Source organism: Eschrichtius robustus, chromosome 1 (assembly GCF_028021215.1).
Source record: "Eschrichtius robustus isolate mEscRob2 chromosome 1, mEscRob2.pri, whole genome shotgun sequence".
NCBI lineage: Eukaryota > Metazoa > Chordata > Mammalia > Artiodactyla > Eschrichtiidae > Eschrichtius > Eschrichtius robustus.
The window spans coordinates 144,167,784-144,180,886 of NC_090824.1; the positions used below are offsets into that span (position 1 = coordinate 144,167,784).

A 13,103-nucleotide genomic window follows, 5' to 3' on the forward strand; every position below is an offset into this window, starting at 1 on the left:
ACTTCTCAGGTGCAGTTGCTGGGGAAGGCTGGCCGTCGGCACAAAGAAGAAGACCTTCGTGTGCTCTGATGACTGGACGTGCTAAGAAGAACTGGAAAAAGTGAGGCGGGCCCATGTCCCCGAGCATGGTCGTGGATAACTCAAGATGGTAGGTATTCAAGCACCCCAAATGTGCCATTAGGTATTAGGTTTTCCTCAGACGGGCCCAATGGCTTCAAGAGTGGATTGATTGTTCCTCTTGCTGAGAGACCTGAGGGCTGTGGATTCTCCAGGCTTTTGAGGTAGCCCAGGCTCATGGCTCCTGTACAGAGCCCCGCGCACACCCCGGTTGTGTTCTGCAGCGTCCCAGCATGTGCTTGGATCGATGATGACACCCTTGCATGCATTTCTTGGAAAATCTGAACCAAATGAGTGAGAACACTCTACCGTCTCCTCATCGAAACTGAGGTTCAGCACGTTTCCTCTCTCAGGGGGAGAGGACAGTTAGGAATGAGGGCCAGCGTCCCCCGCCTACATGCATGCAAACACCACCAAGGGCTCCAGGATTGGAGGGGCTCCTGTCTGAGGGTTGACCGTGTCTGCACATAAGCTGTGTTATCTGTGAATCCAGGGTCCCTGCTGAATGGCTGTTGAGGGAATGCGAGGGGGCAGGCTCTCCTGCTGGTCTTAAGAGTCGGAGTGTGTGCTGGTCTAGGCCCAGTTAGCTTGCAGTTGGGAGGTGAGTTTTGGCCAGGATCACGCATCGTGCATGCCATTTTGGGGGTTGATTCTGGAAGCCAAAATGAGCAAGCGTCCGTGGTTGGTGCCTTGAACCTCAGGCCAGGCCTGTGGATCTCCCTGTTCTTGCGTTTTTCACGGTGAGGTTCTCGAGTGCCTAGTGAGGCTGGAGCAATGGGCGGGGGTGAGCTCGGTTGGGCATCGGAGGAAAGCGGCTGAAGGATTAGGCCTCGTTGCTGCCCTTGTTTGCTTCTCTACTTTAACTCCCGGCACAGTGTTGATGCCAAGTGGGTCATCGTGGAGTGGGGACAGGAACGAGTGCTGAATTTAAACCTGCGTGGATCACTGATGGCCCGCACAGGAAGGTAAGGGAAGATGTGGACATGTCCTTTGTGATGTCGTGGAATAGGCTATCATAATTGGGTTGCAGGTGCTGGCCTCGGCTTCCCAAGGATGTGTCATGTTCGTGATTGGCTGGCATCAGCTGCCTATGGAGGGGATGGCTTTGGCAGTTCAGGTGGATGAGGTGAGGTAGGTAACTGTGTAGATTTGGAATCCCATTGCCAGAGGAAAGACACCCAAAGGGTGTCTTGCGAGACGTAAAGAAGATTGACATGGTGACGCGTCTGTGCTGGCCTCCTTGGAGGATGTTTAGTTATGCGAACATCCCCTTTGGCCGCCTTGTTCCCTTGTTTGGGAATGTGCAAAGCGAAAGTGCTTCTCCGGGGGGGGCATGACTCGGCTTGCGAACAGCCATAGGTTTATCTGGAGCAGTCCATTGGGGGGACAGAGGTGGGGGCACTGTTGCGACACCAGGCGAACTGTCGTGGACAGCCACTGTGCCCTTTCAAGGTTCCAGGTCCCCTCGTGTGGCAAAGGTTTTCCGTTGAAAGTCTGTCTGTGGTCCTCGGGGACAGTGCCTTTGATCACTGTGAGTTCCTCGGTTGTGTCGCTGTGGCAGTGGAGAATTGCCAGGATGCATGGGGTGGGGTGGGCATCATCAAAGCAGACAGGCTTGCGGTGTGTCTTCCCTGCTGTTCAGTGTCTCCGTGTTCGCATGATGTCTGTGGCTTCAAGTAGAGTCGAGTCGCCCTGCAGGCAGGAGGAGGGCACTTAGGACCAGGCTGTGTAGAGTTTGAGTGTTTCCTCAGTGGTCAGGGCCGCAAACCCTACCAGTTGGAAGCTTGCCTATACGTGGCCGGGAAGGTGGCCTAATTTCCGCTGTGGGGTTCCAACCTGTGTCATGGTTGCTGAAGCCCAACACTTCCCATTGAGGGCTTCCCACGGGGTCATGGAAAGTGATTTGGTCTAGTTGGCGAGATGAGGCACTTGGGCCGAAGTCCATTAACGCCTTGAGAAGTGCCAGGCTGCATCGTGCTTTTTGGCAACTGCAGGTCAGTGTCAGCCCGCCCATGGGAGGTTACCTTGCTTCCGGGAGCACTGGGAGTGACCCCAAGGGCACATCAGATGTGCTGGTAGGTGGCAGGATCTCCAGGTCCACATAGGTGTGACACCCACGGCCGGGAGGGAGGTCTCGTCCAGTCTTTGTGCTTTGGTCAGAAGGCGTGGCTGTGGGAGAGCGGGAGTCTGTGGCCTATTTCGACAGCCTTGGGGTCAAAGTTCGCATGCGGCCTCATGAAGCTGACAGGGGTCTTTCTCCTTTCAGTTGGGGGTCCAACCAGGGTGCTGTGTATAAACTATGACGTTTACTGTTAGAGGCGTCTGCAGAGGGCCACAGGGACACCCAGAGACCAAGACGCGTATTTAGCGGCACACACAGGAATCCACAAACGCATCCTCGTGCAGAGTCACAGTCACACACGCCCACACGTGTGAATACACAAATACAGCGTCTCACACACCGAGCAACGTACGTGCGTAACTTCCTTCAGTCGTGCTGTGAGACACACAATCAGTTTTCGGTAAGGGATAGTGGTACTTGGGAAGGAGGTTCCAGGCTCACGCCCAGATTATGTGTTCACAAAAATCATGTTCTCTGAGGACCCTGGTGCAATTTAGAAACCTGCGTGTTTTCTGTCCACTTCTCAGCTGCAGTTGCAGCGTAAGGATGGCTGTTGGCAGAGAAGAAGACCTTCGCGTTGTCTGATGTCTGGATGTGCTAAGGAGAACTGGAAAAAGAGGGGCTGGTGCATGTTGCCGAGCATGGCTGTGGATATCTAAGGACGGTAGGCATTCACCCATACTAAGATGTGCCATTGGATATTAGGATTTCCACAGATGGACCCAATGGTTGCAAGAGTGGATTGATTGTTGGTCCTGCTGAGTGGCCTGAGGACTGTGGATTCCCCAGGCAGTTGGAGTATTTCCAGGTCATGGCTCCTCTGCAGAGACCCACGGCCTTCCCTTTTGTGTTCTGCAGCGTCCCAGCATGTGTTTGGATCGATGATGACACCCTTATATGCATTCCTTGGAAAATCTGAACAAAATGAGTGAGAACGCTCTACCGTCTCCTCATCGAAACTGAGGTCCAGCACGTTTCCTCTCTCGGGAGTACGGGACAGTTAGGAGTGAGGGCCAACGTCCCCTGCTGACAGGCATGCAAACACCACTAAGGGCTCCAGCATTGGAGGGGCTCCTGTCTGAGGGTCGACCATGTCTGCCCATAAGCTGGGTCATCTATGAATCCCCGGTCCCTGCTAAAAGGCCGTTGAGGGAATGCAAGAGGGCAGGCTTTCCTGCTAGTCTTCAGGGTCGGAGTGTGTTCTGGTATAGACCCAGTAAGATTGCAGCTTGGAGAGGTGATTTTTGGACAGGATCACGCTTTGTGCATGCCGCTTCCGAGGTTGATTATGGAAGCCAAAATGAGCAAGCTTCCGTGGTTGGAGCCTGGAGCCTCAGGCCAGGCCTGTGGCCCTCTCTGTTGTTGTGTTTCACGCAGTGAGGTTCTTGACTGCCCGGTGTGGCTGGAGCAGTGGGCGGGCGTGGGCGGGAGTTGGGCGATGGCGGAAGGGGGCTGAAGGTTTAGGCCTCAGTGCTGCCCCTGTCAGCTCCTCTGCTGAAGTTGCCGGCACACTGTTGGCGCTAAGTGGATGTTCGTGGAGTGGGGTGTGGGTCGAGTGAAGCATTTCAGTCTGGGTGGTGGCTGCTGGCCTGGAGAGAAAGGTAAGGTATCATGAGGAAAGGTCCTGTGTGATGTTGTAGGATGGGCTGTCATCATTGGGTTGCAGGCGCTGGCCTCGGCTTCCCAAGAATGTGTCTTGTTCGTGATGGGCTGGCATAAGCTGCCTATAGAGCGGATGGCTTTGGCAGTTCAAGTGGGTGAGTTGAGGTAGGTAACTCGTGTAGAGTTGCAATCCCGTTGCCCGAGGAATGACACCCAAAGGGTGTCTTGCGGGAAGTAGGGAAGATCGACATGCTGAGGCGTCTGTGCCGGCCTCCTTGGAGGTAGTTGAGTTATGCGAACATCCCCTTTGGCCGCTTTGTTCCCTTGTTTGGCAATGTGTAAAGCGAAAGTGTTTCTCCCGTGGGGGAATGACGCGACCGGCCAGTGTAGCACGCAGGCCTTTCGAACAGCCAGAGGTTTATCTGGAGCAGTCCATTGGTGGGGCAGAGATGGGGGCCCCATTGCCATGCCTGCTGTGCTGCCGTGGCCAGACACTGTTCCCTTTCAGGTTTCCAAGTCCCCTCGCATGGCAGAGGTCTTCCGTTGAAAGTCTGTTTGTGGTCCTCGGGGACCATGCCTTTGATCACTGTGAGTTACTCGGTAGTGTCACTGTGGCAGTGGAGAATTTCCAGGATGCATGGGGTGGGATCAGCATCAACGAAGGAGACAGGCTTGTGGTCTGTCTTCCCTGGTGTTCAGTGTTCCCGTATTCTGAAGACGTTTGTGGTTTCCAGTAGGGTCGTGTCGCCCTGTGGGCTGGAGGAGGGCACGTAGGACGAGGCTTTCAAGGGTTTGAGAGTTTCCTTAGGGGTCAGGGCCGTGAACATTCAAGATGGGAGCTGCCTGAGACGTGGCTGGGCATGTGGAGTAGTCTCCGCCGTGGGGATCCGACATGGGTCATGGTGGCTGAGGCCCACCACTTCCTGTGGTGGGCATTCCCACGGGTCAATGGAAAGTGATTAGGCCTAGTTGGCGAGAAGTGGCACGTGGGCCCACGTTCGTTAGCCCCTTGAGTGGTTTCAGGCTGCATCTTGGCAGTAGACAGCTGCCGGTCGGTGTCGGCCCGACCATGGGAGTTCCCTTGCTTCCGGAAGTTCTGCGAGTGACCCCAAATGCCCATGAGATACACTGGTAGCTGACAGAGTCTCGAGGTGCACGTAGATGTCACAGCCAAGGCCCGGAGGCAGGTCTCGTCCAGGCTGTGTGTTTTTGTCAGAAGGCGTGGCTGTGGGAGAGCGGGAGTCCATGGACTATTTCAACAGCCCCTGGGGGTCAAAGTGTGCCTGCGGCCTCTTGAAGCTGACAGGGGTCTTTCTCCTTTCAGTTGGGGGTCTAACCAGGGTGCTGTGTATAAACTATTTCTTTTATTGTTGGACTCCTCTTCACAGGGCCATAGGGACACACAGAGACCAAGACGCGTATTCAGCGGCACACAGAGAAACCCACAAGCACGTCCGCATGCGCAGTCACAGTCACACATGCCCACACGCGTGAACACACACATACAGCCTCTCACACACCGGCCAACGTATGTGCCTAACTTCCTGCAGCCGTAGTATCAGACAGGCAGTCAATTCTCGGTAAGGGATAGAGGTCCTTGGGAAGCAGTTTCAGAGCTCAAGGCCAGGTAAATATTTGTATGGATCATGTCCTCTGAGGACACCGGCCCACTTATGAAGCCTCGGTGATTTCTGTCCACTTCTCAGGTGCAGGTGCTGGGGAAGGCTGGCCGTCGGCACAAAGAAGAAGACCTTCGTGTGCTCTGATGACTGGACGTGCTAAGAAGAACTGGAAAAAGTGAGGCGGGCCCATGTCCCCGAGCATGGTCGTGGATAACTCAGGATGGTAGGTATTCAAGCACCCCAAATGTGCCATTAGGTATTAGGTTTTCCTCAGACGGGCCCAATGGCTTCAAGAGTGGATTGATTGTTCCTCTTGCTGAGTGACCTGAGGGCTGTGGATTCTCCAGGCTTTTGAGGTAGCCCAGGCTCATGGCTCCTGTACAGAGCCCCGCGCACACCCCGGTTATGTTCTGCAGCGTCCCAGCATGTGCTTGGATAGATGATAACACCCTTGCATGCATTTCTTGGAAAATCTGAACCAAATGAGTGAGAACACTCTACCGTCTCCTCATCGAAACTGATGTTCAGCACGTTTCCTCTCTCAGGGGGAGAGGACAGTTCGGAATGAGGGCCAGCCTCTCCCGCCGACATGCATGCAAACACCACCAAAGACTCCAGTATTGGAGGGGTTCCTGTCTGAGGGTTGACCGTGTCTGAACATAAGCTGTGTTATCTGTGAATCCCGGGTCCCTGCTGAATGGCTGTTGAGGGAATGCGAGGGGCCAGGCTCTCCTGCTGGTCTTAAGAGTCGGAGTGTGTGCTGTTTTAGGCCCAGTTAGCTTGCAGTTGGGAGGTGAGTTTTGGCCAAGGTCACGCTTCGTGCATGCCATTTTGGGGGTTGATTCTGGAAGCCAAAATGAGCAAGCGTCCCTGCTTGGTGCCTTGAATCTCAGGACAGGTCTGTGGACCTCCCTGTTCTTGCGTTTTTCACGGTGAGGTTCTCGAGTGCCTAGTGAGGCTGGAGCAATGGGCAGGGGTGAGCTCGGTTGGGCATCGGAGGAAAGCGGCTGAAGGATTAGGCCTCGCTGCTGCCCTTGTTTGCTTCTCAACTTTAACTCCCGGCACAGTGTTGATGCCAAGTGGGTCATCGTGGAGTGGGGACAGGAACAAGTGCTGAATTTAAACCTGCGTGGATCACTGATGGCCCGCACAGGAAGATAAGGGAAGATGTGGACATGTCCTTTGTGATGTCGTGGATTAGGCTATCATAATTGGGTTGCAGGTGCTGGCCTCGGCTTCCCAAGGATGTGTCATGTTCGTGATTGGCTGGCATCAGCTGCCTATGGAGGGGATGGCTTCGACAGTTCAAGTGGATGAGGTGAGGTAGGTAACTGTGTAGAGTTGGAATGCCATTGCCAGAGGAAAGACACCCAAAGGGTGTCTTGCGAGAAGTAAAGAAGATTGACATGGTGACGCGTCTGTGCTGTCCTCCTTGCAGGATGCTTAGTTATGCGAACATCCCCTTTGGCCGCTTTGTTCCCTTGTTTGGGAATGTGCAAAGCAAAAGTGCTTCTCCCGGGGGGCGGCATGACTCGGCTTGCGAACAGCCAGAGGTTGATCTTGAGCAGACCGTTGGGGAGACAGAGGTGGGAGCACTGTTGCGACACCAGGCGCACTGTCGTGGACAGCCACTGTGCCCTTTCAAGGTTCCAGGTCCCCTCGTGTGGCAAAGGTTTTCCGTTGAAAGTCTGTCTGTGGTCCTCGGGGAAAGTGCCTTTGATCACTGTGAGTTCCTCGGTAGTGTCGCTGTGGCAGTGGAGAGTTGCCAGGATGTATGGGGTGGGGTGGGCATCATCAAAGCAGACAGGCTTGCGGTGTGTCTTCCCTGCTGTTCAGTGTCTCCGTGTTCGCATGATGTCTGTGGCTTCAAGTAGAGTCGAGTCGCCCTGCAGGCAGGAGGAGGGCACTTAGGACGAGGCTGTGTAGCGTTTGAGCGTTTCCTCAGTGCTCAGGGCCGCAAACCCTACCAGTTGGAAGCTTGCCTCTACGTGGCCGGGAAGGTGGCCTAATTTCCGCTGTGGGGTTCCAACCTGTATCATGGTTGCTAAAGCCCAACACTTCCCATTGAGGGCTTCCCACAGGGTCATGGAAAGTGATTTGGTCTAGTTGGCGAGATGAGGCACTTGGGCCGAAGTCCATTAACGCCTTGAGAAGTGCCAGGCTGCATCGTGCTTTTTGGCAACTGCAGGTCAGTGTCAGCCCGCCCATGGGAGGTTACCTTGCTTCCGGGAGCACTGGGAGTGACCCGAAGGGCACATCAGATGTGCTGGTAGGTGGCAGGATCTCCAGGTCCACATAGGTGTGACACCCACGGCCGGGAGGGAGGTCTCGTCCAGTCTTTGTGCTTTGGTCAGAAGGCGTGGCTGTGGGAGAGCGGGAGTCTGTGGCCTATTTCGACAGCCTTGGGGTCAAAGTTCGCATGCGGCCTCATGAAGCTGACAGGGGTCTTTCTCCTTTCAGTTGGGGGTCCAACCAGGGTGCTGTGTATAAACTATGACGTTTACTGTTAGAGGCGTCTGCAGAGGGCCACAGGGACACCCAGAGACCAAGACGCATATTTAGCGGCACACACAGGAATCCACAAACGCATCCTCGTGCAGAGTCACAGTCACACACGCCCACACGTGTGAATACACAAATACAGCGTCTCACACACCGAGCAACTTACGTGCGTAACTTCCTTCAGTCGTGCTGTGAGACACACAATCAGTTTTCGGTAAGGGATAGTGGTACTTGGGAAGGAGGTTCCAGGCTCACGCCCAGATTATGTGTTCACAAAAATCATGTTCTCTGAGGACCCTGGTGCAATTTAGAAACCTGCGTGTTTTCTGTCCACTTCTCAGCTGCAGTTGCAGCGTAAGGATGGCTGTTGGCAGAGAAGAAGACCTTCGCGTTGTCTGATGTCTGGATGTGCTAAGGAGAACTGGAAAAAGAGGGGCTGGTGCATGTTGCCGAGCATGGCTGTGGATATCTAAGGACGGTAGGCATTCACCCATACTAAGATGTGCGATTGGATATTAGGATTTCCACAGATGGACCCAATGGTTGCAAGAGTGGATTGATTGTTGGTCCTGCTGAGTGGCCTGAGGACTGTGGATTCCCCAGGCAGTTGGAGTATTTCCAGGTCATGGCTCCTCTGCAGAGACCCACGGCCTTCCCTTTTGTGTTCTGCAGTGTCCCAGCATGTGTTTGGATCGATGATGACACCCTTATATGCATTCCTTGGAAAATGTGAACAAAATGAGTGAGAACGCTCTACCGTCTCCTCATCGAAACTGAGGTCCAGCACGTTTCCTCTCTCGGGAGTACGGGACAGTTAGGAGTGAGGGCCAACGTCCCCTGCTGACAGGCATGCAAACACCACTAAGGGCTCCAGCATTGGAGGGGCTCCTGTCTGAGGGTCGACCATGTCTGCCCATAAGCTGGGTCATCTATGAATCCCCGGTCCCTGCTAAAAGGCCGTTGAGGGAATGCAAGAGGGCAGGCTTTCCTGCTAGTCTTCAGGGTCGGAGTGTGTTCTGGTATAGACCCAGTAAGATTGCAGCTTGGAGAGGTGATTTTTGGACAGGATCACGCTTTGTGCATGCCGCTTCCGAGGTTGATTATGGAAGCCAAAATGAGCAAGCTTCCGTGGTTGGAGCCTGGAGCCTCAGGCCAGGCCTGTGGCCCTCTCTGTTGTTGTGTTTCACGCAGTGAGGTTCTTGACTGCCCGGTGTGGCTGGAGCAGTGGGCGGGCGTGGACGGGAGTTGGGCGATGGCGGACGGGGGCTGAAGGTTTAGGCCTCAGTGCTGCCCCTGTCAGCTCCTCTGCTGAAGTTGCTGGCACACTGTTGGCGCTAAGTGGATGTTCGTGGAGTGGGGTGTGGGTCGAGTGAAGCATTTCAGTCTGGGTGGTGGCTGCTGGCCTGGAGAGAAAGGTAAGGTATCATGAGGAAAGGTCCTGTGTGATGTTGTAGGATGGGCTGTCATCATTGGGTTGCAGGCACTGGCCTCGGCTTCCCAAGAATGTGTCTTGTTCGTGATGGGCTGGCATAAGCTGCCTATGGAGCGGATGGCTTTGGCAGTTCAAGTGGGTGAGTTGAGGTAGGTAACTTGTGTAGAGTTGCAATCCCGTTGCCCGAGGAATGACACCCAAAGGGTGTCTTGCGGGAAGTAGGGAAGATCGACATGCTGAGGCGTCTGTGCCGGCCTCCTTGGAGGTAGTTGAGTTATGCGAACATCCCCTTTGGCCGCTTTGTTCCCTTGTTTGGCAATGTGTAAAGCGAAAGTGTTTCTCCCGTGGGGGAATGACGCGACCGGCCAGTGTAGCACGCAGGCCTTTCGAACAGCCAGAGGTTTATCTGGAGCAGTCCATTGGTGGGGCAGAGATGGGGGCCCCATTGCCATGCCTGCTGTGCTGCCGTGGCCAGACACTGTTCCCTTTCAGGTTTCCAAGTCCCCTCGCATGGCAGAGGTCTTCCGTTGAAAGTCTGTCTGTGGTCCTCGGGGACCATGCCTTTGATCACTGTGAGTTACTCGGTAGTGTCACTGTGGCAGTGGAGAATTTCCAGGATGCATGGGGTGGGATCAGCATCAACGAAGGAGACAGGCTTGTGGTCTGTCTTCCCTGGTGTTCAGTGTTCCCGTATTCTGAAGACGTTTGTGGTTTCCAGTAGGGTCGTGTCGCCCTGTGGGCTGGAGGAGGGCACGTAGGACGAGGCTTTCAAGGGTTTGAGAGTTTCCTTAGGGGTCAGGGCCGTGAACATTCAAGATGGGAGCTGCCTGAGACGTGGCTGGGCATGTGGAGTAGTCTCCGCCGTGGGGATCCGACATGGGTCATGGTGGCTGAGGCCCACCACTTCCTGTGGTGGGCATTCCCACGGGTCAATGGAAAGTGATTAGGCCTAGTTGGCGAGAAGTGGCACGTGGGCCCACGTTCGTTAGCCCCTTGAGTGGTTTCAGGCTGCATCTTGGCAGTAGACAGCTGCCGGTCGGTGTCGGCCCGACCATGGGAGTTCCCTTGCTTCCGGAAGTTCTGCAAGTGACCCCAAATGCCCATGAGATACACTGGTAGCTGACAGAGTCTCGAGGTGCACGTAGATGTCACAGCCAAGGCCTGGAGGCAGGTCTCATCCAGGCTGTGTGTTTTTGTCAGAAGGCGTGGCTGTGGGAGAGCGGGAGTCCATGGACTATTTCAACAGCCCCTGGGGGTCAAAGTGTGCCTGCGGCCTCTTGAAGCTGACAGGGGTCTTTCTCCTTTCAGTTGGGGGTCTAACCAGGGTGCTGTGTATAAACTATTTCTTTTATTGTTGGACTCCTCTTCACAGGGCCATAGGGACACACAGAGACCAAGACGCGTATTCAGCGGCACACAGAGAAACCCACAAGCACGTCCGCATGCGCAGTCACAGTCACACATGCCCACACGCGTGAACACACACATACAGCCTCTCACACACCGGCCAACGTATGTGCCTAACTTCCTGCAGCCGTAGTATCAGACAGGCAGTCAATTCTCGGTAAGGGATAGAGGTCCTTGGGAAGCAGTTTCAGAGCTCAAGGCCAGGTAAATATTTGTATGGATCATGTCCTCTGAGGACACCGGCCCACTTATGAAGCCTCGGTGATTTCTGTCCACTTCTCAGGTGCAGGTGCTGGGGAAGGCTGGCCGTCGGCACAAAGAAGAAGACCTTCGTGTGCTCTGATGACTGGACGTGCTAAGAAGAACTGGAAAAAGTGAGGCGGGCCCATGTCCCCGAGCATGGTCGTGGATAACTCAGGATGGTAGGTATTCAAGCACCCCAAATGTGCCATTAGGTATTAGGTTTTCCTCAGACGGGCCCAATGGCTGCAAGAGTGGATTGATTGTTCCTCTTGCTGAGTGACCTGAGGGCTGTGGATTCTCCAGGCTTTTGAGGTAGCCCAGGCTCATGGCTCCTGTACAGAGCCCCGCGCACACCCCGGTTGTGTTCTGCAGCGTCCCAGCATGTGCTTGGATAGATGATGACACCCTTGCATGCATTTCTTGGAAAATCTGAACCAAATGAGTGAGAACACTCTACCGTCTCCTCATCGAAACTGAGGTTCAGCACGTTTCCTCTCTCAGGGGGAGAGGACAGTTCGGAATGAGGGCCAGCCTCTCCCGCCGACATGCATGCAAACACCACCAAGGACTCCAGTATTGGAGGGGTTCCTGTCTGAGGGTTGACCGTGTCTGAACATAAGCTGTGTTATCTGTGAATCCCGGGTCCCTGCTGAATGGCTGTTGAGGGAATGCGAGGGGCCAGGCTCTCCTGCTGGTCTTAAGAGTCGGAGTGTGTGCTGTTTTAGGCCCAGTTAGCTTGCAGTTGGGAGGTGAGTTTTGGCCAAGGTCACGCTTCGTGCATGCCATTTTGGGGGTTGATTCTGTAAGCCAAAATGAGCAAGCGTCCCTGCTTGGTGCCTTGAATCTCAGGACAGGTCTGTGGACCTCCCTGTTCTTGCGTTTTTCACGGTGAGGTTCTCGAGTGCCTAGTGAGGCTGGAGCAATGGGCAGGGGTGAGCTCGGTTGGGCATCGGAGGAAAGCGGCTGAAGGATTCGGCCTCGCTGCTGCCCTTGTTTGCTTCTCTACTTTAACTCCCGGCACAGTGTTGATGCCAAGTGGGTCATCGTGGAGTGGGGACAGGAACAAGTGCTGAATTTAAACCTGCGTGGATCACTGATGGCCCGCACAGGAAGATAAGGGAAGATGTGGACATGTCCTTTGTGATGTCGTGGATTAGGCTATCATAATTGGGTTGCAGGTGCTGGCCTCGGCTTCCCAAGGATGTGTCATGTTCGTGATTGGCTGGCATCAGCTGCCTATGGAGGGGATGGCTTCGACAGTTCAAGTGGATGAGGTGAGGTAGGTAACTGTGTAGAGTTGGAATGCCATTGCCAGAGGAAAGACACCCAAAGGGTGTCTTGCGAGAAGTAAAGAAGATTGACATGGTGACGCGTCTGTGCTGTCCTCCTTGCAGGATGCTTAGTTATGCGAACATCCCCTTTGGCCGCTTTGTTCCCTTGTTTGGGAATGTGCAAAGGAAAAGTGCTTCTCCCGGGGGGCGGCATAACTCGGCTTGCGAACAGCCAGAGGTTGATCTGGAGCAGTCCGTTGGGGAGACAGAGGTGGGAGCACTGTTGCGACACCAGGCGCACTGTCGTGGACAGCCACTGTGCCCTTTCAAGGTTCCAGGTCCCCTCGTGTGGCAAAGGTTTTCCGTTGAAAGTCTGTCTGTGGTCCTCGGGGAAAGTGCCTTTGATCACTGTGAGTTCCTCGGTAGTGTCGCTGTGGCAGTGGAGAGTTGCCAGGATGTATGGTGTGGGGTGGGCATCATCAAAGCAGACAGGCTTGCGGTGTGTCTTCCCTGCTGTTCAGTGTCTCCGTGTTCGCATGATGTCTGTGGCTTCAAGTAGAGTCGAGTCGCCCTGCAGGCAGGAGGAGGGCACTTAGGACGAGGCTGTGTAGCGTTTGAGCGTTTCCTCAGTGCTCAGGGCCGCAAACCCTACCAGTTGGAAGCTTGCCTCTACGTGGCCGGGAAGGTGGCCTAATTTCCGCTGTGGGGTTCCAACCTGTATCATGGTTTCTAAAGCCCAACACTTCCCATTGAGGGCTTCCCAAGGGGTCATGGAAAGTGATTTG

The 13,103-nt window shown here is 54.7% G+C and overlaps 5 non-coding genes across 5 annotated transcripts; all 5 read left to right on the top strand.

Annotated features, from left to right (window-relative positions):
• The first annotated feature begins 358 nt into the window (after positions 1–358).
• On the top strand, positions 359–451 carry LOC137778843 (small nucleolar RNA SNORD116). Its single transcript, XR_011077020.1, has one exon. It is a non-coding gene; the product is annotated as a small nucleolar RNA SNORD116 (small nucleolar RNA).
• A 2,663-nt stretch (positions 452–3,114) lies between these two features.
• On the top strand, positions 3,115–3,207 carry LOC137753528 (small nucleolar RNA SNORD116). The gene has a single exon (XR_011071503.1). It is a non-coding gene; the product is annotated as a small nucleolar RNA SNORD116 (small nucleolar RNA).
• A 2,689-nt stretch (positions 3,208–5,896) lies between these two features.
• On the top strand, positions 5,897–5,989 carry LOC137751167 (small nucleolar RNA SNORD116). Its single transcript, XR_011070705.1, has one exon. It is a non-coding gene; the product is annotated as a small nucleolar RNA SNORD116 (small nucleolar RNA).
• Positions 5,990–8,654: 2,665 nt separating this feature from the next.
• On the top strand, positions 8,655–8,747 carry LOC137753867 (small nucleolar RNA SNORD116). The gene has a single exon (XR_011071610.1). It is a non-coding gene; the product is annotated as a small nucleolar RNA SNORD116 (small nucleolar RNA).
• A 2,689-nt stretch (positions 8,748–11,436) lies between these two features.
• On the top strand, positions 11,437–11,529 carry LOC137751329 (small nucleolar RNA SNORD116). Its single transcript, XR_011070762.1, has one exon. It is a non-coding gene; the product is annotated as a small nucleolar RNA SNORD116 (small nucleolar RNA).
• The last annotated feature ends 1,574 nt before the right edge of the window (positions 11,530–13,103 follow it).